General features: G+C 37.8%; 1 long non-coding RNA gene across 1 annotated transcript; it reads left to right on the top strand.

The window, feature by feature from the left end:
- The first annotated feature begins 22 nt into the window (after positions 1–22).
- LOC112531507 lies at positions 23–11702 on the top strand. The gene is made up of 3 exons (XR_003073292.2): positions 23–457; positions 5239–5310; positions 6380–11702. It is a non-coding gene; the product is annotated as an uncharacterized LOC112531507 (long non-coding RNA).
- The last annotated feature ends 13820 nt before the right edge of the window (positions 11703–25522 follow it).

The following is a 25522-nucleotide window of genomic DNA, read 5'->3' as shown; positions in this document are numbered from 1 at the left end:
TCATTTGCCTTTAGTACTTGTATTTCTAGACTGTAAATTCAAATATGTAAAAGATAAAACATTCCTTATCATAAAATCTTTCTTCCTTTGAAGACTTCTGTTAAAATCCGACAACTCCACAACGTCTACCCTAATTACTGATGTAAAATGTAACCAGAAAGAATGTCTGGGCTTTGGCTTGACTGTGAAAGACTTCAATAAAGATGTCAAAATGCTGTAGGTTTCTGAGTTGAAGAACTGCCTTTCACATAAATTTAAAGATTTCAGATTTCTTTTGCTATGTTTCTTAACCTACCCTGTTATTACAATATGTTATCTCTCTCTCCCAGAAGAAGCCAGGACTTAAAGAAGACAAGGAAATAGGATATAGCCAATGTTTATTCATCCATCTCAAAAGCCTGCATGAGTTGCAGAGGGGACAAATTATTATTTGGCATTTTCTTTATGCTGTAAACAGGTGAGTGGGTTTTTTTTGTTGTTGTTGTTGTTGTTTTGTTTTGTTTTGTTTTGTCAGTGGTGAGAAATTTTTGTTTTGTTTTGAGTTTTGTTGTTGTTATTTTTCCTGGCTCTTCTCTGCTCATATTCATAGTTGTTCAAGACCATATGTTTCCCTGCATAGCAATCAGAATGAATTTTACTGCCTGTACATTATTGCGTATATATTTGCAATATAACAAAAGAACTTGTATTCAGATGTTCCAGAGAAGAGCCATGAAGCTTTCCCTTCTGCTTAATGATGCAGTTTGGAAAGAAGAAATTTTCAAGAAGATTTCTCTTTTACTCTCACAGGTTTAGCTTCACGTTTAACCTGAGCCTTTCAGTCTTGTCATAATGCAGAAATCTCATGCCACCCAGTCTACCCACTGATCATCATGGGAATTAGGATCTCTTTGTAGGAAAGAAGGATCCAGAAACTATTACAATTTTATCCTTTTTATCTAGGAAAAAATCACAGTATGGTTTTAATTACAGCTGTACAGCTGTTCATGCTTAGTCTCTATATTTAGCTTCTAATTCCTCTTTCACATATTATGTAGACAGAACCATTATAAAAAGAATAAGAAAATATCTTCTGGTCCCTAGGTCTGGAAGATCAATAATAGTGTGAAATTTAAACACCTGAAGATAGTTTAAAGATAATAAGAAAAGACAAGCACTATTGGCAAATTTAATTAAAGTGAATTTGGATTATTTTTATTAGAACTTTTGGAAATTTAGTATTATATTACAAATAATATGCTTAGTTATCATTGGCCCAATATATGAAAGTAGGAAGTCAGGAAGAGGCTCCAATTTAAATAAATGCATACAGTTGATCTCAAAATTTTTGCAGTGTAACTGAGCAATGTCAAACAAATCATGGGAGAAAGGAAGTATTTGTCAATTTTTGACACACTAAGAACCTAAGACCCTGGAAACTACAGGTTGGTGAGCCTCACCCCTGTGCCTGGAAAGATCATGGAACAGATCCTCCTGGAAGAGATGTTAAGGCACATGAGGGATGAGCAAGTGGTCTGAGACAGCCAGCATGGTTTCATCAAGGACAGATCATGCCTGACCAATCTTCATTGATGGAATGACAGCATCAGTGGACAAAGGGAAGGCAACTGATGTCATCTACCTGGATGTCTGCAAGACTTTTGACATGGTACCACACCACATCTTTATCTCTAAATTGGAGACATATGGGCTTGAAGGGGGGACTATTTGGTGGATAAGGAATTGGTTGGGTGGTCACGACCAGAGGGTTGTAGTCAATGGCTCTGTATCCAGGTAAAGATCAGTAATGAGCGATGTCTCCCAGAGGACTGTCTTGGGACAAGTATTCTTTAAAATTTTTATCAATGACATAGATGATGGGATTGAGTGTGCCCTTAGCAAGCTTGCAGATGACACCAAACTGTGTGCTGCAGTTGATACAGCAAAAGGAAGGGATGCCATCCAGAGGGACCTGGACAAACTCAAAAGGTGAGCCCATGTGAATCCAATCTCACCAAAGCCAAGTGCAAAGTGTTGCACTTGGGTTGGAGCAATCCCAGATATATATGCAGACTGGGAGAATAACTTATTGAGAGAAGCACTTCCAAGAAGGACTTAGGGGTCCTGGTAGATAAAAAACTTAACATGAGCCAGCAGTGTGCACTTACAACATGAAAAGCCAATAGTATCCAAGGATGCATCAGAAAAGGGGTGGCCAGCAGAGACAGGGAGGTGAATGTCCCCCTCTACTCTGCCCTTGTGAGACCCCATATGGACTACTGCACCAAGGTTTGGGGCCCCCAACTCAGAAGAGATGCAGAGTTGTTGGAGAGGGTACAGAGGAGGGCCATGAAGATGATCAGAGGACCTCTCCTATGAAGACAGGCTGAGGGAGCTGGGCTTGTTCAGCATGAAGAAGAGAAGGCTGCAGGAAGACTTCACTGTGGCTTTCTGATATTTACAGGGAGATTATAAATGGCAGGGAAATCAACTTTTCACATGGGTAGATAGCTATAGGACAAGGAATGATTTTAAGCTAAAGGAGAAGAGATTTTGATTAGATGTCAGGAGGAAGTTTTTCACAGAGGGAATGGTGAGGTACAGGCATTAGAATTATTGGCATTTAACACTTGCTACAGGACTGGGAAGTAACAGTTGTCTTCTAGCTTCACTGAAAACACAGTACTTTACAGACTCTCAGTTACTGAGTATTTGAGGTCAGTTTTACCCAGGTATGGAGGTAACTGGTTTTTAACTCATCAGGCATTACTGAAATGGTCTTGGCAGGAGCATCAGTTCTGAGGAAACCAAGACTACTCAACCACAACAAAAGCTGTGGAACTTTACCACAGGAAGTGGGACTCCCATCTGGAGTACCGCGTCCAGGTCTGGGGCCCCCAATACAAGAAAGACAGGGAGCTGTTAGAGAAGGTCCAGAGGAGGGCCACAGAGATGATCAGAGGGCTGGAGCACCTCCTCTACAAACACAGGCTGAGGGAGCTGGGCTTGTTCAGCTTGCAGAAGAGAAGGCTGCAGGGTGACCTAATTGCAGCTTTTCAGTACCTATAAGCAGGAGGGGAGTGAGCTCTTTGAAAGGATAGATAATAGCAGGACAAGGGGAAACAGTTTTAAATTGAAGAAGGGAAGATTTGGGTTGGATATCAGGGGGAAGTTCTTTACTATGAGAGTGGTGAGGTGCTGGAACAGGCTGCCCAGAGAGGTTGTGGGTGCCCTGTCCCTGGAGGTATTCAGGGGCAGGTAGGATGGGACCCTGGGCATCCTGGACTACTATTAAATGTGGAGGTTGGCAGTCCTGCCTGCAGCATGGGGGTTGGAGCTTTATGATCCTCGAGGTCTTTTCCAACCCAAGCCATTCTATGATTCTATGATTATATGAAAGTGTTACCTGGCCAAGTAAGATTCAGAGTCTTTATTATCCATTCTGCTGGGTCTCTGGCAAAGATACAAAACATTGACCTGAAGATTACATGTAGACCAAGAACTGTGTAAGATCTAAATGTGTGAGATCTAATGCAGAGGGGGCTAATTTACAAAGCGGCCCTGGGGTTTAGGAGCTTTGTTGCACAGATTCTCTGGAGAGTTAGAGACAGGAGGTTAAGTTGTCAAAGTCAGTGCAATTATTTGATTGTAGTCATAAGGGAATTGGGTGATTCACAAGAGGACATAAAAAAAAAAAAAAGAAAGCAAGCAAGAAATAAAGCAAGAAAGAAAGCAAGAAAGCAAGAAAGCAAGCAAGCAAGCAAGCAAGAAAGAAAGAAAGAAAGAAAAAGAAAAGAAAAAGCAGTCATCCAGCAAATCAGTCATCTGTAAACTTAATTTTGGGCACAATACTTAAATTCTGTGAATAGACACCATATTTGGGATTTACCATTACAGATGCCAATCAAGGCTCCTCTTCCTTCTATGCACAGCATGGGAGGCTGAGCTCTGTCACTTCAGTTTTTAATCCTCTCTGCTTTTATCTGAAACATAATAAACATATTTTTGCTTGAAGGAGGAATCTTGCTTCACGCTTGTGCCTTCAGTCCTGAAGAAGCTAATGTCGGGAATAGTGAGCTGTTCAGTGCATTGCTTTGTAATGGGCCTTCTTTCTCTCCTCTCTCATTATTTCTACAAAAAGTGGATGATGAAATTGTAAGCAACCAGACTATATACTTGTTTGAAAGAGGTGTCATGAGGGAAGTGGTAGTAAATACTGGAGTTTTTCCTTTTGCATGGTAACTGCTAGGAGATGTAGGTTGCTGATAATCCTCTTTTCACGGTGGGAATAAGTCTTAAGAGGAAAAGAAGCAAGAGAAGAAAACGGAAGAGCTGAAAGTAAAAATGTCAGGGAAAAAAAAGAGAAAATACAGGGAGAATGGGGTCAAGAATCGTCTTTTCCTGTATCATGTGTAACCATTTAAATATTTAAGTTACAAGCAGTGATGAACAAAAGCAAAGACCTCATCTATTTTCCCTAAATGAGTTTGTCCATCCCATTAATGATTCTATATGCATTATTGCAGCTAGTAATCTATTAATGACGCTATTCTTATTGCAAAGCCCCACTTGTTACTGTGTCACTGTGTATATGTGATGGATAAAATGTCTTAATAATGAGTTTTGTGAATTTGAAGACTAAATCGACATTCTTTCGTTATTGCTAAATGCTAAAGCTTTTCTATCACTCTTAAGAATGGTGTCAGACAGCAAATGTAAAATAGGTCCCAAGTCAAAGTATCAATGCTATATTAAAGCTCAGAATATATCTGATGGAAAAAAAATTCCCAGACACTGTCACAAACACAGACAAATCTGAATGTGCAGCCACATTGTGCCATACTTCTGGCTAAGAGGACTCAACCCATCTGGCTTCTACCACTGCAGCAGATGCATCATGTATTAAATCCTCTGCTCTGTAGCTGTATAGGGCTCTTAACTTCAGAGTACCTCCTGAAGCACAAAGCAACTCTGACCAATGAAACACAGCTTGGAACCACCATCTGGTCTACTAAGCAGGCCAGCAATAGTGTTTCTGCGCAGCTAGCATTCCAGTGGAAGGCCAACTAGGAAGTTTTGTCATTGAGCAGAGCAGGTAGTATTTGTATGGGGTAGTGCTGTCTTGGTTTCTGCAGCTTAAGCATAAGCACTTCCTTCCTCAGAGAACGAGGTAAAAAGTATTTGTCTCTGTGAACTGAATCAAGGAATTTCTCTTTCTGAAATGCAGACAAATCATGCCTTTCCACTAATATTTTTCAGACATATCAAGGCTTGGCTTTGATTCAGAAGCAATTCCCTCCCTTGAATCCTGTAGAAGAACAACATAATGTGGTATGAACGTCTAATGATAAATACTGCCCAGTAATTTCGGTCCTCATCATCATATTTCTCTACTGGCAAATGTAATGACATAAATCTGGCATTTCACTTGTATCCTCAGAAGATGAAGCTGTTGGCCCATACAGCTAGATGAGCTTGGTCCCTGCTCTAACAGAGCCTGGCAAGCAGCACCCTGTTATTCCATGCTAGAGAGCCAAATCAGCCCCAAGCTGCAGTGACCTGCACCCTGCACCTTGGACCCTGCTGTGCAGTTGGAGCACAGCACTGCACTGCATCACATGCCAGCCACAGCCACACAGCTGCCACTTCAGAGCAAAGGCGGGGGCAATGTATATCAATCTGCAAAAGACCACATAAGCAGCCTCAGCAGGATAGGAAACATGTAGTGAGCAATAGTAACTCCTGCTGCACATCAACAACTTGAACAGCTAGCTTATAAAAAGCAAATAACAGATTTTAATTTCTTTGCCAACATTTCTCTGCATGTTTCTCTAAACACGTATACATCACCCTAGCATTATCGAATGCAAACACTTACGGAAGATAAGCATTTTACTTATGCTGTAAGCATACTTTAGCTTGCATGAGTACATTTAATGAGCCATCAGAAAATCCCCAGCACGTCAAGACTGCTTTTTACATTAGCTAAGAGGCCACTACTAAATCACACTCCATTAGTTTACACACTCAAACTGAGGAATGCATCAGAAATGAGGAAACATGATTCACCTCATTCTCCGTTAAAAATCTGATTCTACCAACTCGACTCATTAGGAAGGCGAGAACTTCTAATTCTGCCTGCAGTTCCTGACTCTGTGGGGTGGGGTTGGAGGTGGAGCAAAGCGACGGTCAACATGGGCAATCCTAGCAGTTAGGTCCTAATCAATTTATACAAGTGTCTGGGGGTATATGGTCATTTAGTAATATTCTAAGGGTAATGGTTTGGAGCTGGCAGGAAATTTTTCAGCAGTAAAAGTAGCAAGGCCAAGCACCCTATATGGTTATTTCTACAGATTGTTTTACTTCCTGCTAAGTATTTTTCATAATTTTTGTTTTACAGAGATTGAAAAAAGAAGGAATTTCTGGAGATGGTGGGCATGACTAACTCTGAAGGGCTGGTTCCGCACTGGGGCTGCCCTGGCCTAGAGGTGCAGCTGCACGATATTGATGTAGCATCTTCTCATTTTCAGCACAAAGCTTTCCATCTTTTCTAGAATGCAGTAGGTAACAGAAGACAACTTTATAAACATCACGTGTCCCCAGCTGGTCCTTCACAGAAGAATTCAGAACAACACCTTGAGGAAAGACAGTATTAGATCACAATCTTGGGAGAATTCTCTGGCTGCATGGGTCACTGTGTTTACCAGTTTTTATATAGACTGTGCCAGTTAAGTACACCCCAGCTATCACTCACAAAATGCCCTATGCACCAGGAACGTCCCCAGAGGAACAGTTTTTACCAACCTATTTTACTCATAGAGAGTCAGCACAAGGGCACAGCATTGCTTTGTTTATTGCTTAGGGCAGTAGTTTTCATGCTGTGGTTAAAAAAATCCCAACAGTCTGGAATCTATGCTGAAGGCACTGCACAATAGGCAACAAAGGCTATAGTTCAGCACATGTTTTATATGATCATAAACCAGTAAAAAAGCAACACGGCCACTCATTTCTGTCCCCAAATTACCTTTTGCACTGCTCTGGCACAAATGTTTATGTGGTTACTTGGAAAGCCAGAATGAGAAGCAGCACTGACTGATTTGCTTTAGGCATGTTGCTTTTCAGCCAGATTGGTGCTCTGGACCAGTTCACTAAGCAGTTATAAAAACGGACACGCTGACTTAAATTATTCATCAAATAGCAGATTAAAAAGAGACAGCTCAGTGTAAGTGGCTTTAAATTCACTGAGTAGATCTTGAATTCACTGCTGGATCTACATTCTTTAAACAGAAAAGTGTTGAAGACTGTGTATATGCAAACCATGATGTGCAGTGTTCTGTATTCGTAGTCAGTGCTGTTTAGGGGACCTGCTCCCTGTAGGGAACCTAGGAGCCCAGGGCAGGTCCAGCTCAGAAGTAGGTTACAGCCTGACTCGCTAGTTGTCTCTCACTGCCTGTTTCTTAAGAAAAATCAGTCACCAAATAGGAGCCAAAGCTGTCTTTATGTAAGGCCCCCAAGAGATATGGAGGCAGGATCTGAAGCACTGGAACAGTTTGCCCAGAGAGGTGGTGGATGCTCCATCCCTGGAGACATTCAAGTCAGGCTGGAAGAGGTTCTGAGCAACCTGATGTAGCTGTAAGTTGTCCCTGTTCATTGCAAGGGAGTTGGACTTTATGACCTTTGAAGGTCTCTTCCAACTCAAACAATTCTATGATTCCTTGATGTCTCTTAGTCCCCTTGCTGGAGGGATAGTCACAGATGCCTCCTCTTGGGCATTCACAGGGTTAGTCTTATCACTGAGGCCTTTCGGTGTTTCCATGGGACAGTTTTGCCCATTAACACTGCCACAAGTGCCCTGGGGTTGTGCCCCAAGAAGGATGTGTACAAGGACAGCCCTGTATTTGCAGGTCCAGCTGTCACCTCCTCGACAGGCAGGGAGCAAGACTGTATCTTTTTACTTGGGAGCCAGTCACAATTGAGTCACTGACAACATCTTTCACAGTACCTTTGTTCCTTTGATTTCCAGGAGCAGCCATTTAATGGAGTAAGTACCGTCAGAATGAGAATGCCTGCTGCCAGAATTATTAGTGGAAATAGCAACCTGTCCCTTCCACTGTTACTTCATTTCTCTCTCGCTTCCCTGTTGATTAAATGCCAGCTCCTTTCTGCGTTCTCTTCCAAAGGAAGCTAATTCTCCCCTCCAGCTGCAGCAGAACCCTTTGTAGCACAATGTGATGCTGCCCAGTGGTCTTACAGCTCCTTCCTCCATTGCCTCCCCAGCCCTGTATGTTACAGCCCAGAAAATCAGTCAGGCATATTTTTTTTTATCTTTTTCTTATGATATATATGTATGTACCACTGTGGGACCCAGATGGCTAAACAGATGAGAAAAGTGCAGAAATGACTGCCTGGAAAAATTTGGTGTAATACTGCTTGAAAAGCAAGGGCCAAGCTAAGCATTAAACATGACAGAGCATATAAAAGCCTGCAGCTTCTTAAGAGTATAATTTGTAAAACTGCCATTTTACTGAAAATCTTCCGTTTTATAGTGTACCTCTTTTACTGTAGCTCAGGAATAGTGACATTTCCTAAAGCCACAGTTGGTAAATATTTTACAGTAATCAATTTCACTGAATTTCACTTCGGGGCTATGTGAAGCAAGTGGGGCAAGGTCCACAGAGAACTATAGCAGTTTCCAGAGGCATGAGAGTGCAATTCAGTTGCTAGAATGATCCCATATATCCTGTTATATCACCATGGTATGCCAGAGGTACCCAAGTCTTAGAATCATAGAACTGTTTGAGTTTGAAGGAACCCTTAGAGGTCATCTAGTCTAACTCCCCTGCATCAAGCAGGTTGCTCAGAGCCCTGACCTGCCTGAAAGACGCCTGTGATTAGGTCATTGCTTTTACATACTCTCCCCCTAAAAAAACATTTTCTTACATGAGCTATACAAGAATACAGTGGCACTTTCAAGTGGATATTTGGCTTCATGACTTAGTCTCCACTGTTTTAGGTATACTCATCATTCAAAACACACACTGCTATCTCAAGTTACCTCTTGAGAAGAGGATGCACATCTCCCATGTCATAGCCTACTTTGCAGAGCCCTGCTCCAGTAACTGGGGGACTTGGCTTTCTAACTGTGGCCAACAGCCCCAACTAGTCGGAATGTTTCTTGTCCCAACGTTTAAGGCAGGAAAACATCTTTCAGCTCTCCCACTGAAGTCTTATTATGTTCCAAATAGACTCATTAATCTGGAAGGAGAGGAGGTGAGGCATGAGGAAGAGCCTAAATAACAGAGAAGGCACTCTGTTAGGAGTATAAATGGTTTAATGAGATATTACTTACAATCTCATTAAAAACAGCAACTGTCTCCACCTGCTTAACAAATAAACTAATTCTCTTCATTTTCTGCAACCCAGTCCCTGCCAGAGAAAACACACACACACACAAAAAAAAAAAAACCACCTTATTGAAAAGCTGAAAGTAGGAGAAGTGTTAATAACTGGAAGTGAGACTGTATAATTGGAACATTTTAGAAACACTAATGATGGGTTTCAGTAGGCCTAGCACCCACAGAAGAGTGACTACATCTCATGCTGGTAAAATTTCCATGGATTTTCCCAGGAGGGCATTGTATCTGGCATTCTACTCCAATTATTATATGCAAGATGGTTTCAGAAGAGGAAATGAAGAATGGCATATTTAAATGAAACAATAGGGATGGAGATGAATTTTTACTAATTAGGCAAGTTTTTATTTGGTAAGACTTTAGTGTTTGTGTACCTCACAGGAAGAAATAGGGGATATGGTAGATAGCATAATCATGCCACTTGAACATTTCTTTTTAACTGTTTCTACATTTATATCTTTGAAACTTGGAATATAATCAGAACAGAAAGAGAGTTACAAGTATTCATTGAACTGCTGCAGTGTTTCAGTACAGCATATGTAGGGGCACACAGTGGAATTGAGGAAATGTCATGAAAACTGAAAACAGAGAAAGCAGCATGTGGCATATGACACATGCAGCAGTGATAATGCAAAAAGATCATAAGGTCCTATTCACTTCTTCAGTTGTGGACTGGATTGGAAACTTGACTTCTTGTAATTAAATCCATAATACGTCATCAGCAAAAGTGCTGCTTGTTGCTATTTTGATCAGCTTTGCTTTGGACACTGCTTAGGACCCTATTTTTTTGGATGGGGTGGGGTAAAGGAAGGAGGGAGTGATTTTGTTTGCATAAGTAGTTACTGGAAGAACAAAGTTGATTTGAAATGAAATAGTGGAAAACCTAGAATACAGTGATATGAGGGCAATACAGCACAAACATCAGGGAAGGAAATTACACAGTGATAGGGATCTGCTTACCATGAAGTTAGTTCCTCAGTGAAACAAAGATAAATCATTGTTTAGGCGCTGCTTGTTTACACCATGCTTTGAAAATATGTGATGCAGTCAATAACGTGACGTTCACTAACTATTGTATCCATTAATACTTACTGACATTTTGTTTCATATTAAAAAATATCTGATATTTGGTCCTCAAATTAGTATTTTCTTATTTCTTTGCCTTGAAATTCTATGTTCATCAATGGTTGATTTACCATTGCCTACGATAGGGCTTAAACCTTTGTATCTGCTCTTTTCAAAGGCAGAAAGTCTCCCATATTCCATAAGCCAAATTAGCATATTCCACAATCCCTGAAAGTGAAAGTTCTTCTTCTTTCCAAAGTAATTAATCACTTGAGATTTAAGAGCTGTTGTTCAGCAAGAGTATATTTTCTATAGCAAGACTGTTTGTCATTAGAAAAACTCAGAATGACATTAAATGTATCCATCTCATAGTGCCTTTTGTATTTCAATTTTCTATTGTACTGTGTTCTATTCTATTCTATTCTATTCTATTCTATTCTATTCTAATGTTTCCCTTTTCCCAGACAATGGGAACTTCATCAGACTGTCATGACCTCTCAAATATGTTGGATAATGGCTTATCATGTTCATCTGCCAGTTCCTTCAGGACCTTTGGATGCACGGTCAGGTCCCATGGCATTACGTACATTCAGATTCCTAAGAAGGTCTCAAACCTGATCTGTTATCGTACTATGTATGTGTAGAGGTATTTCATGTGGACCTTCAGCTGTCCAACCTTCCTGACAGAATCTTTGGAGAGTGTTTTGGGGCATTTCTCACTACACTGATGGTTGCACTGTTCCTTCCAGTTGCTTGAGAGCATATGAATGTTATGGTTTGGGATCCCACTCCCCAGATTCACAGTCTATTAGTTGAATCTCTTCAGAAATGCATAGTCTTCTCACTTTCTCCTGTGCAGTCAGGAGCAGGATTGATGACTGCAACCAAATTTGTCTGTAGTATTGTGAAGGGCTAAAATGGAAATCAATGAGACTGGCACGACACAGACCATTTCCAGTGAATTTTATAGAAAATCATGCATTATAGCAGAAAAACAGAATTAAATTAGTAGGATCTAAAGGGATCATGAAGAGTAAACTGCCAAGTATAAGCCTGTAAAATAGTGTGTGTTGAACCAAGAGTAAAGACCTCACTGAGGTGAAGGGAGTATAACTTAGGAGGTGAAAGCCAGATATGGTGAGCATCTTCTTAGCATGAACATTTGCCCAACAAAATTCCTAGAGATTAATCCTTTCTTTATTTTTTTTTCCCCAGCTGCTCTGGAGGCTATGCCTCTAGTCACAAAGATAATAATTTACAGGGAGAGGGAGGAATTAATGGTCCTTCCTCTCCACAATCACTATTATACTCTGGTGTGTTACCAATGCTTCAGCTTATGCAATATAGTCATGGAGAGCACATTTCCCTTTTCCAGATCAACACTGACTCTGGCAGTGGGCCCTTCAGATTTGGACCAAGTTGCTGTAAACAATTCTTCCAAGAAGCAAGTGTCTGGAAAACTTTATTAAAAAGCAGCATTGCCACTTCTGCCAATGGTACAGTCTTTCTCAAGAAGCCTTTTGGAGTTTTCTATTATCTAAAATATAGACAGTAAGACCTCTCTCAGTCAAGCAAAGTACAAATTCTGTAAACAGCATACAATACTGAAGAAGTGATAATGACATATTTTATAATTGGGAGTGATTATTTTCCAATACTGCTAACTGGGGAGCCTTAGTGAATGAATGACGTCAAAGTTCCTGAGAAACAATTTCCCTAGGAATTATTTTTAAAATAATAGAGAAAAAATTAGATTATGTATGGGAGGTTTTGTAAAAATGTGAGACTGCAAAAGATCAGTGTCTACTTTTTTTTTTTCTTATTTGTTTTTAATTCTTATTTATTGAAAATAAAGAATCCAATCAACTGAAAAAGTGCTATGATAAAGCATTCTTGAAAGTATTATTGAAAAAGGCTGCTGAATTTTTTCTTATAATTATACAAGTTTGCTAATATATTTTTCACTTACTTTGGACTTGGTGATATTACATAATCAATACTTTAGAAATTAAAAGATGAAAGAGCCAGCTAGACAAAATCAATTCCACTGAATTTAATTTTGTACTACAAAGAAAACTTGAAAACTTTGCAATTGTGTTGTATTCTTTGGGTATACGTACATCATAGGCACTGATGCTCAGACTCCTGCAGTCCTGCTTAGATACTGAATTACCGAAGAAACACTATTCTTTTACCAATTTTCTGAAGTACAGCGGTGATACTGATTTAAATAAACAAATCCTGAAGGCAGGATTAGCTCTGCTTCAGTGATATTATGGAATAGTGGTTCTATCTGTTCAAAGTTTGTGAGGTTAGTCTCTTCCTTTTAAGAAACATTTCCTCGATTGAATAGTATTTTCACAATGACTCGTTATGTATTCTTACTTAAATTTTCAAGATAATACGCCATCTATGCAGAAAAAATATTGGAGCAAAAAAATCCCCAAAGAAGAGCAGAAAGACTGAGATAAAGTGCAGCAGTCATTTTGCATCTCTTTGAGCTACCAAGAAAATGTGACACAGGACATTACAGAGTAAAACTACCTGAAGTTTATACACTAGCAATTATTCAATTCTACCTGCTATTCTATCTTTCCAAATCCTAGCCTATACACTGCCTTCCTCCTGTTACCCATTGCGCACATATTGAAGTCTCAACATATTCTTACATTTATCTCAGTGAAAACTACCTCAAGATTATATGAGTTTTCATCTGCAGTTTAGGTAGAGCAGTCAACAATTCACACTCAGTGTAAGCAAAGAAAATCCAGTACAGCTGTATAATTCTTTGTGAGAATAATCTTGTTTGTCTACTTTCAAGAAAAGCAGCGAGCACTGAGACATCCAGAGAGAAAAAGTGTAACAATTTATTATAATCTGTCTTCTGATGTTTTTACATGGTTTCTTGTACTGTGTGCAAGCTGCTCTGGTTCCTTCTCCATTTCTCACACACACATCATAAATGATGAGCAGTGGATCACACTCCAGTACCAATTCACAAACATCATCTCTAGATGGAGTTGATTTGTTGGCATCTTAAGGCATTTCTTGGGTGGAGTCTTTAATACGCTCAGACTTCCTGAACTCATCTATGAAACAAGACTAAAATTTTTTCACCTCTTCAAATTACAAATTCTTCATTGAAATGTTTTTTTTTCTTACTTTAATTAGATATACGTGCATGTTTACTTAAATGTGTACACACATATACACAGAAGCTGAAATTCTAACCACGATGAAGCAGTGACATGTAGTCCTGAGTAACACTGGATAAGAATAATATAATATCAAAATAATGGTTTAGAAATACATCTATTTATTTTGCCTTGCTCTCCTTAGTATGTGACTTTTAGTACATAACAGCTATATAAGAGTGGCCAGCACATATTTTCACTGGTAATGTGAAACCGTTGTCTTAAAACCACTGAAAAAATGTATTTAACTTTAATTTAGATGGTGAGGAATAGGTTCCACATAGCAGAAACTATTGCACTAGTCACAAAACCAGCAAGTTCGTTGTTACTGTGACTGTAATTTATAATTGTTTATAGGAATTAAAAAGCATATGAAACAAATGCATTCTTGTTTTAAACCACCGAATATTTCCAGCATTCAGCTTAAAACTGCTTGTGAGATACAGATATGTAGAAGTGAAATCTTTTAATCCTCTAACTGTATCTTAACCACAACTTCCTAACAAGATGGTATACTTTTCTTCCAAGACTAATTGCTAACAGAAAGACATCTTTGTAAACTATAAATTTTAGTCATCAGTTCAATAGACCAGGGCAGGATGCTGGATGATCTCAAACCTAGTACTCTTAGAGTCCTGTTTGATTCAAATGTACAGATATAGTTTAATCTATCTGAACAACCACCACAGTTTAAAGCCAGAGCCATCCATATGTATTAAAGGGTTATTATTTTTATTATCTATTTATTTTTATTAATTAAAAAAAAATCCTTGAAGAGGTGTGTTTACTCTGTATATAACATTCACTGTATTAAAAAGGGGAATATTATAAGTATGTTGTTCATTCATCTGTAAGAAGCAAACTCTGCCTTTTCTGAGTAAAATTCAAAGGCTATATTCACTTCATAGCTGATATTAATCTTGAGATTTCCCATTAGATTTTAGTACAAGTCTGTCTCAGCGCAGTTAATAATTCACATTCCCTTGGGTTTCTAGGATGAGTTATTTCATAATTGAAAAAATGCAGATGAGCTTAACAACAAATAGCAAGGGCAGGTGCTGTTTCATATTTCTTTAGGAAGAAGAGTATCACATTAAACAGAGAAGAGAGGCTCCAGTTAATTCAAATAGCTAATCTCCTAATCCATCCATTCAGTTTATCTACCTCTTTATAACATAAAGTAGCCAATAACATAGCATGAGCTTTTGAGTACTACAGGAGAGAATGTATAATGTCTGAACATTTAAATATGTCGCTCACAAATCTTTCTTTTGTTAAGTCTATAATTTAATGCTGTATGGACAATGACAGAAATTGCATGAGTTCACAAGTAGACAGGCATATAGAGATTAGTTGAGATAGTGGTTGACTGGTTAAAAAAAGTAGGTTATGCCACTCATTAAAAAGTTCAGAGAAGGTCAGATCTATCCATGTTTAAATAGCTGGTAATTCTTGTTCAGTGCAATACAGTTTTTTGATATACCATTCTGGAAAGGATAAACATAATGAACTTCAGAGAAGTCATTAAACAAATATATTTATAATATCATCAACAATCTACACCATGGTAACTGTAATGAAAGTAGTAGTAAAGAGAAATACTGAGTAAAAGACAGAAATAGAGATAGAACGAGAACTGTAAGCCACCATCTACTCCCTTGGTTTATTATTTAACCCAAAGTTTTCCACTGACAATTCCTATCTTTTGCCAATATGCTGAAGTACTGTTTGGGCCTCAGTGGATCACAGATATAATTATTTCAGATCAGGTTGTGGAGCTGCTGTTATAAGTAGATCTGTAGTTATCAGAGTCTTTAGAATTTTATGGAGAAAGAGTGATAGGTCTTACAAAGTGGTAAAGTCCTATAGGAGGTAACATTTATAGCCCCAAATTATTTAAGTGATTCTGGCTTATTTCCATATTTGAGTCACTTATCCATTTTACAGTTCTCCTCTCTCTAAATAATAAAGAGAAATACTTTGCTGAAGTAGATCTGTTAGGAAAAAATGCGCTGCAGAAGTAGGATGATGAAGTTAGTATACAATTTAAGGCCATGACTCCAGTATAAATTTTTAGTAATAGCATTTCTGCTGGCATCTATTATCTGAATATATATATATATATATAATTTGTGTTCTCTTAAAATATCTATCTATCTGTTAAAAGTGACTACATTTTGTGATGCAGGAGAATGAGGCTTTCATACGTATGTTTACTGAATGCTGTTTATTATGTAGGTAGTCAAACTTCCAGCCATCAATGTGAGTGAGGTTTCTTTATTTGAATGTAGATGGTATTAGGAAGGTAAAATGTAGAAACTGTCATTTGCATTAATTCAGTTTTCATAATTGAGATTACTTTCTCATTATAATCAATATAGATTATAGAAATAGACTTGACTAACCTTCTCACTATAAGAGCATTTGAGGTTATTAGGCTGAAAGGAGACCTCGACTTGCAGTTATTGACCTGGATTCAACAGCTCTGCAGGGTTCATCAACTGACTCCTCTCTGGTCCGCTTCTTCTTTACTATTTGCCTAGCTTATGTTGTATAATGTTATTTTCTATTTTTACTTACAGTATTTACATCTGCTGTGTATTTTTTATGTACTACTAGGTAGTCTTCATCCTTATACTTTCACCTCTGTAGAAAGCAAAGAAGTTAGAATGGTAAGAAATTAGGAAATCTTATCTTTAGTGAAGAGCACTCTCTCACACCTCTTTAAAAATAGCTCTTTTTGTCTGTCATTATCAACTTGTGTGAATCATCAAACATCAATTTGACATGGCACAAATAATCAGAATCCTATATTCACCTGACTCATATGAACAGCTAACTAAAGTGAAAGAGAAAGCAGTCTCTCTAGGGCAGACAGCTATCACTATGCAGAAACAAATGGGACCCATAACCCTCTTGCCAATCCCTTCTTTCCCTGAAGCAAAAGATGCATGTATTCATAAACTTTCTAGAGAATTTATTAGTTCATGATGCATGTCTTTTCAGAATGTAGAAATAAGCTACAAAGTTTTTAATTAAAAGAAATACACTATTTTCCTTGCTCCTATTGCTCAGAGTTCTTCAATCTGTTGGATATAAAGAAGATTCCAACAATTTGTGCTTAAGAATAAAGTAATCTGGTTTTCTCCAAGACTTAAATTACTTCACAGAGAAACTTTTGTGTTTATTATGGCTAATATGCAATATGAAATACTGGTGCTGCACATATGCATCACAAATGCAATGCTGTGGTGCTAAACTGGGTGATCTCCTCCGTTCAGAGCTCCAAGGATGACCATTCAGGTGGGTGGCTGAAGCACACTGCCAGCTATATTACTGATAACTTCATCTACAAAGACTTTGCATGTGCCTGAAAGAAAATAAAATCTTTCTGGTTTGATTTTTCAAATATGCTGCTGGGTGACAATTATTAGCCTGGTCGTTTCACCACACTCATTGAATATATTGACTCTAATTAAAGTTCTCAAACAAAGCAAAAAAAAAAAAAAAGGACCAAGAACAAAATTAATTCGATTTTCTATAATTCAAATTCAACTCATATATGCCTGAACATTTACAACAGTTCACATTAGAGTCACTGCAGTTTTAATTCCTTCATCTTCGCTTACTGTCACAACAAATTAAGTTAGATTGGCTGTTTTGAGATTTTTATGGCTTTCTGTGTTCTTGGTACTTAAATTAAAGACCGTTTTAATCCATGACATGATGTCAAACAACCTCAGAAATAAGTTATGACACCAATAAGATTATGTTTTCATGAAAATGATGGCAAGTCACCATCAATAAGGCATTCTATAATGTTATCAGCAAAAAGGAAGAAATATTAGAGAATTTAAACACAAGTGGAAAACAACATGAATGTATGTGTATATTTTTTTTCTCCCTTCACTTTGTATTTTGGAGCATATAGTTATAACTAGTGTCAAATGATTAATGGAGTAGTATATTCAACAGTTTAAACATCTTTTGTAGAATAATCACAAAAAGACAGATATGACATCAAAAATATTAATTATTCAATTTCTAGTGCTTGACTGCTTTGCTCTGAGGTTGATTTATATATGGCTTAGGTGTAATGGACCAGAGAAGATGTATGTTCTGAGTCCTACACATTGACTGACTAAGTAGTTTCCAAAACTTCTGAAGAATACATTTCAATTTGGTAACAGAAAACGTTTTCTGTGAGTACTTCCAAAATGTGACATCAAATTCACTTTTTACAGTGTTTTTGCCATAAGAATAATTTTAAAAAATCTTGAATAATTAACTGTGCCTTTTAAAAACATATTCTCTTGTTCTTTAGTTTGCATTTCACTTGCTAACATCCCTATCACAGAAAAAGCTCCCTGGTGTGTATGTGGTGTTTTTATGATATATATATAACACCACTAAGTTTCATCAGCGAGCACAATGACAGATCAGGTGTCCTTTACTTGTAGTTACATGTCAGTGCTCAAATGATGGATAATTGCCAGTGACAGACCCAAGACTGTAATGGGAGGAATCAAGGGTCACATGAAGAGATGGAAGTGACAGAGCAGAGCACTCAAGGCAGCAGCTTTTGAGATGGGCAGATACTCTTTCGGGCAGCAGCAACAGAAATCAGCACAGAGGCCACGTTATTTATTTATTTTTCCAGGAAATGAGGTATCATAAGCCAGAAGCTGCCTGTTCTTTTCATATTAGTAGTTTGTGGTTCAGAAATTTTTGACAAAGAAGAACCAGTGCTGTCTGCTTGCGTTTCTAACTGGCAGCAATTAGCTACAGCTGAGTGAGAGACATTTCTGTGACTGCAGGCAGTGGTAGGTGGAAAACTTGTCAGGGAGTCTTTTCCACTGACAGCAGAGGAGAGAGTAACATTTCCCAGTTCTGGGAATATAGTAACTTCAGGATTGCAACTTATTCATAAGGATGGCATAATATGGTATAAATGTTGTCTTTAAAAATGCATGTTTGCAAAAAGAAGATTGTGTTGAATGTTCCCTGTAAGCTTGCTGTGAGATAACTTTTTTGGTAAACAGGAAAGCAGAGCTACTAAGGCACTTATGGCCATCTAATGTAATGGAATTCCGAGGAAAAAATGTGCTCCAGGACTTGCTGACTTTGAAGAAATAACCTATTCAGAAAAGACACAGCTCATTAGAAGTACAGTGTTGATTTTGCTGACAATTCCTAAGCAAATATGAATTTATTCCTTTCATGTGCTACTTGATCTTGCACATGGACTCTAAATATAAAAATCAGAATTAAAAATACTGATTAACCTGTCTTTTGTACTGTATAATGTATATGCACTTGCTGGGTACAGAGGTTGTTTCAGGCAAGAAGAGCTTGACAGGTGTCATTGCCAGTAGTATCAAGTAGAAGACAATTGGCAGCAAAGTCCTACAGTGATCCTGCTTTGGTAATCTAATTAGTCATCTAACCAGGCGGTGTCACTGGGAACTTCAGCCTCAGTCTGAAAAAATGAAGGTGCTCCAGATGTTTGCATGCTCTCTCAGTTCCAGTCAGCTTTCTGGCAAATCCTTACATACATGTGCTATGCAGATAATCAGTTAAAGAAGTCACGGTTTACATTTAAGATGACAAAAGATTAGATTTTTGAGCATCTCAGAAACAGGAAATGTTACTTCCTAGAATGAGAACCATAACCCCCTAAAAATCTAACCTCAACCCTTCTGGAAAGTGTGAAGACCTTACACCAAAAATTCAATAAATTGCCATACAGAATGCCATTGGTTAGAGGTGCCTACTGTTAAAAACTAGAACAAAAAAACTCCTGGAGAAAAACGAAAATCTATACAAAAATTAAGAATATGTATCAGCACTATTTAGGTGGTGAAGGACTACAGATAACCACTTCCAGAAGCTCTAAAAAAAAAAAAAAAAAAAAAAAAAAAAAAGCCCAACAAAAAACCGGAGGAGTATTTCAGATATTTGACTCATTATAACACAAATTAAAAGGGATACTCTTTATTTTATTCCTCTTGTATGTGTGGTGAGTAGTTTTATTTCTCTTAATTTTTCTGCTTTATATTAGTATCTACTTGCCCTTTATTGATTTCATTCTCAGAATTTAATTTCCCTGAGAGGATTTATGGTATGATTCTCTTACATGCACTGTATCTCATCCATCATCATTAGCACTGGTTTTACTACTGTGAGTCATCATTATCATTTGATATATAAAAGTGTAAGGCAGAAGCTTCTTTGCATGGCCTGAGTTACTTTTTAAAATGTTTTTCCTTAACTTGCATAACCTGTTGGAGATAAGATTTCCCCTACATCATTAAATTTCCTTTTGCTCATTGCTCATCTATCGTAAACAAAATTCATTTCATTTCAAAACAGAGCAGTGCTTATTTGTTGTTTTGCTTGTATTAATTGGTTCATGACCCCTAGGGATACTTGTTTCACTCTCATCTATGTAAAATGAATTCTAACTATGCTGTGTTTTCCTAAAGGCCATTATAATGTAACAAGCTTAGAAGATAAGATCACAACTTGCAAACTCAATGTATAAGTCTGTTGCTCATTGCTGGAAAAATATGCTGCTCAAAGAACTCTTTGCTCAACAGAAAGCAGAGCTTGCTCTTTTCTTATTTTCCCTGATTATAGAGTCATTTTATGCTCTCCTGTATCTCTTGTAGTTTTCAAAAGGTGAAAGAAATCAAATTGAGTTTCATATATCACTGAAAAATTTCTGCTTGCACTTAGAAGAAATGTATGCTCCTTTGAATATGTCCATAAAGAAAAAAATTAAAGAAGTGTTGAGTTAGAGAATGCACATAATCACATAGTACTTTGTCAAAATTCAACAGAATCTAATTTGAGAATAGAAACACACTTTTACTGATAAAGATAGCCTGACATGTTTATTATTTTCTCAAAGATTGGTCCTGATAGCCTCACTTGTCTTCATGTGAACTCTCAAATAGATATTAATTCTTATTAGTCTCTGTATGACTTTGACAACCCTTAACTCCTATGATTGAGAAACATTTTTTTCAGTGGATACTGCTCGAAAATACTAATTCTGAAGTGTTCCTCACACCGGAAGGAAGAACAGCCCATAGCTGAGTTTGAATCAGTGTGCTCAGAAGTACCACAACCTTAATGACTTCTAAACAGTCCTCTTTTCTGGATATCATAAGAGGAAACTGGCTCTTTTAAAGAGTGGCTGCAGTGTGAGGAGCCGGATCATGAAGAGAGGTGGGGTGTGGCCTCCACAATGAGTGGAGAAGTGAGCAGGCTCTCTCTTGAACGCCACTGTCCTGCTGCATGGACATGTCCTTGCAAGATCTCTTATCAACACTTCAGTGATATTTCAGTTATTTTAAGCATAAGTTTCTAATACAGTATGACCATTTGTAAAAACAAACAAACAAACAAACAAAAAACGTAACACATGTGGAAGATTTCATACCTATTCTTTATTCCATCTGCACTTTCAAAATTTCAGGTTGGTGCTTGCTGAATATGGCAACTGACTGGAACACTGGTATTCATATTCAAAGAAGGGCAACAAAGCTGATAAGGGGTCTGGAGCACAGGCCTTATGAGGAGCAGCTGAAGGAGCTGGGATTGTTCAATCTGGAGAAGAGGAGGTTCAGGGGAGACCTTATTGCTCGCTGTAACTACCTGAAGAGAGGTTGTAGTGAGCTGGGGGTTGGCCTCTTCTCTTGTGTAACTAGTGATAGGACTAGAGGGAATGGCTTCAAGCTGCGCCAGGGGAAGAAAAGAGCAGAGGATGTCACTACAGTGAGGGGATTATGGAACAACATTCAATACATGAGATATTCTCTGAAAAGAAACAATCCCCTTAAAGTCTTACGTTAAGTAATATATGAATTGGTGTCAACATTGCATGCAACAGAAATTGCTCTTTGGGGTGAATACAGTCTACTCACTGCAACATACAGACCAATGTAGTACGTGCCAAAATTATTCTCTGTATCCCAGTGTATTTCATTTCAGGCCTGAGGAAAGTATTCATCTGGAGAACATATTTTTCTATTTCTGGTCTATGCATGTATCAGAACTGATTTCAGTGCACATTCATTTTATACCATTGGTGAGGAAATAAATTTTAGTCCCTTCATTCCTCACATACCCTTTGTCTGTTTTGTATAACAAGTGTTTTCACATAATCAGGATTTAAATGCTATCAACTTTTCACTGTCAGCTCTCCTACAATCTTCTTTCTTTACTGGATTCATTTGCCTACATAATTCAGACTCCAGATTGCAACTTATTTAGATCAGTGACTGACCTGACAATTAGTGATCTTGATTCAGGCCGTTAGATGTTTTTCTGACCAACATTAATTTCAGCATTTGCCTAAATACCTTTTTTCTAGGTATATATTTTAAACTCTTTCATTTACTGATTTGTTTTTGGCTTCTTATATGGATTCATATTGATCTAGCTGCCTTAATCAATAATTCATTATGCCCTGGAGTGGAATTTTTATTATTATTTTCTGGCTCCAATATGTTGTGATTATGAAAACAAAATGAGGAAATTTATGGGCCAAGTTGCATTAATTGAAATTAAATTGAATTTTATTGATGCTGTTCCAATTTGAGGCTGAATATTCCCATGGCAGTTTAAATGGCCATGCATTTTAAATGTATATTACCAGCATCCCTTGTGAGTTGGTCTTAGCACACAGTTTACAAAGCAGCACTGCAATTTGGCGTTGGTGGTCTGAGGATCCCATGAACAGTTTAGGAATTCTGTTTGGTGTGAGGGACCCTGTGTTATGTCCATACGACTGAAGTTTCATTTGCAAGTAAATACAATTTTATTTGCTTCACCCTTTGCCTTATTCTAGTAATGGACTGCAACCCACAACAACTTGTTGTAAGCAATCAAACTCCGGAAAATGTGCATAATCCTCTGCCCATTTGGCATCATGCTCAGGCAAAGAGCTCTTCAGTCTGATTTCTAGGAATCAAGTAGGCACACAGCAGATTGCTCAGTACGTCTGACTACATATCTCATCTGACAAAGGCTAAATATGTCAGGACATGTGAGGGGAGGAGAAAGAAACAGAGCAGAAGGAAACCAGTTGCACAGGGGACAGATTTCATGATTTGGAGAAGAAAAATGGTGAAAGATGGGGATAACAGATTTTACGGAATTGCAGTGTCCTGACAGCAAATGATACTTAGGAGTTTTCTACTATATTTTCATTATCTCAATAATGACATACATAAGTTGGCAGCTATATGTATCCTTGGCATTTGTTAGTTAAGTTACAACATGTGTCTGAAAATGGGAATTTCAGACCCAAATCTCCCAGAAATTCTTCAAGACCTCAGAAAAAGTATTAATCAGAGCAGTCCATACCATCTCTGAATTTCCCAAGCTGTCTACATACAAGACCTGGACATTCCTGTTCCCATTGGCAGCTCTTTCCCTCTCCCAAGCAGTGCATGCCCCCATGTCAGTGGAGCCAAAGGGATGCCACCTCCATCTCCTTGCACTATAGCTTGCAGACTAACACAGGTATATATTCAGGAGAACAGTCATGGAGATCTAGGGAGTACTGTGTGTAATGGTACTACCAGTATTACTCTGTTAATGCACTTGCCATTGCACAACATGGCAGAGATTGTATCTCTGCTCAACCCACTCTATTGCTACTGCAGGATCATACCCAGGCCTGTATTTTTTTAAAAGTTCTTGTAAGTAAAAATCATGCTTTAAAGTTTCTCCTTGGCAGGTGCAGCATCAATCATCCAGCAGGTTGTTTGTCTTCCCTTCACCGCTGAGACTTTGAGAGGGATTCATCAAGTATTAATGAGTCCTCTAGGTTGCTTGCTGAGAGCTATAAAACTGCAGACTGTAATTCCATGCTTTGAAAAGAATATATCTCTCTGTCTCTGTGTACGTTAAAGGTGCTCTCTGAAATAATTAAAGGGCAGAAGGACAGGGTACAGCCAAAACTTAAAAAAAAAAAAAGAGCCCAATAACTACCCATGTTATTCTTCAGTTACTTTGTTGAAACCTTTTTATCTCTGCCCATAAAAACAGCTCTGCATGGACGTGCCAAACAACACTGTTTTGGCAGTGAAATAATATCTAAGAAACTTGTGAGGGAAATTGATGAGAAACAGCTCTGAAAACACCCAGCCCAATAGAAATAGGTAGTTTGTCAGTGCATAATAGGTATTTTTTACTGTACCTGATACAAGGATGATCTGAACATATGGCCTCTTGGGGCTAAGTGATTTGATAAATCATGAAGAGATAACTAAAAATTCTAATCTCCTCCAATAAACAGATTTTCAACAAAATGCATGAATTCAAAGCTCTGTGTGAGCATGGATGCATGTCCTCATGCGTGTGTTCACATACCACAGTAAAGACGAAGAGAGAATGTTGGAATAAAGAGTATTAGATGCCTTAATCTCTCAAAAGCTGCAAAATCAAATGGGGAATAGTAAGCATGGCAGAGGTAGTTTCTCTGTATATTTGAGTATAATGTGAAGACTAGAACTGATTCTGGCACCAGAGCCACTGACTGCTCTGGGGAAAATATATATATACGTTCTCTTACTATAACATTATTTCAGATCTTCCTGTCCCATTTCATTTGGGTGAAAATATAAATGTAGGCATATTAAACAAAGCATTTTGGGGGTTTACTCTGTTTTCTTACTGCCAGTAAATCTTATTTCAATAAAATTGCTGTTCATACAAAATACCCTTGAGGAACAAATCAGCCTTCAGAGGGATGCACAGAAGGCAAGTGAAGAAGTTCCAAATCCTGATGGCTAAGTGATGCAATAGCTGCTACTAGCTGCGATAGCTGCCACTAGCAGCGTACTGTCAAAAACTGGAGTAGCAAAAAAAAAAAAAAAAAAAAAAAAAAACCAAGAAAAAAAGGGAGTTTTACCCCATGACTAGAGAAATGGGTAGAGTTAATAGAATTATAATTAACGTGCTTTATATTTCTTAACAATTATTCAGTTCCTGCTCATATAATTTGATTAAATCCTAGGCTGTATATGATTTCTTTAACTATTAGCATTCTCTTCTGAAAACAGTCATCTGAAGAACTGTCTTCATAAAGCAGTAGCAAAATAATCCTCTCCCTAGGATCCAATCACTGCTATGAATATCCTATCACTGTAAAAGCAGCATGAGTGAATCTTGATAAAATAAAAAACCCTTAGAGGATGCTCAGTAAAATAAAAAACAGATTATCTGTGGGAAAGAATATAATAATTCAGCTTGACTTATATGTCTGGACTTTATTTTCTTTTACTGGCTTGTGCTTGGGGATATAAATATTTTTTTCTACATATTTTCGTGGCTCACAGTTCATTAGTAATGACCAAGAAATCACAAAATAAGGTAATAAAATGTTAAAACATCATGTTGGTTATTTACTGCAATTTGTAAGTAATTTCAGAATCCCACAGCACAAGCATGGCTAGATATCAGTTATTAATCACATTTTGTGGCCCTATATTTGAATAAATGACAACAGTATTCTAAAGGTTAAATGTAAAATGTAAGAGGCAAAAAAACGCCAAACATATTTTCTTCTTGTTGAACATTTTGTTTCTGTTCTGTGTTGCCCTAAGGATTTCTTGCTGTCCTCAGAAAGTCAACAAGCAAACCATCTGAAAATGATTAATATTGATTTTACAGAATACACTGAAGTTCTGCTGAAATTCTTTCTGTCTGCAGCAGGAAGTTTTATTTATTGTTTCGAACAGAGGACAATTAATATGGTACAAGTGAATTCAGAAGTACTGGTCTAGACTATTTTCTTTTCATAAACTACTTCAGCTACTTCTGTTCAAAATTTTTATGACCGTAGCTGTGCATAAC

The sequence above is a fragment of the Gallus gallus genome, chromosome 1 (assembly GCF_016699485.2).
Source record: "Gallus gallus isolate bGalGal1 chromosome 1, bGalGal1.mat.broiler.GRCg7b, whole genome shotgun sequence".
NCBI lineage: Eukaryota > Metazoa > Chordata > Aves > Galliformes > Phasianidae > Gallus > Gallus gallus.
Note: the sequence above shows the minus strand (reverse complement) of the source record. Positions and strands in the feature narration are given on the sequence as shown.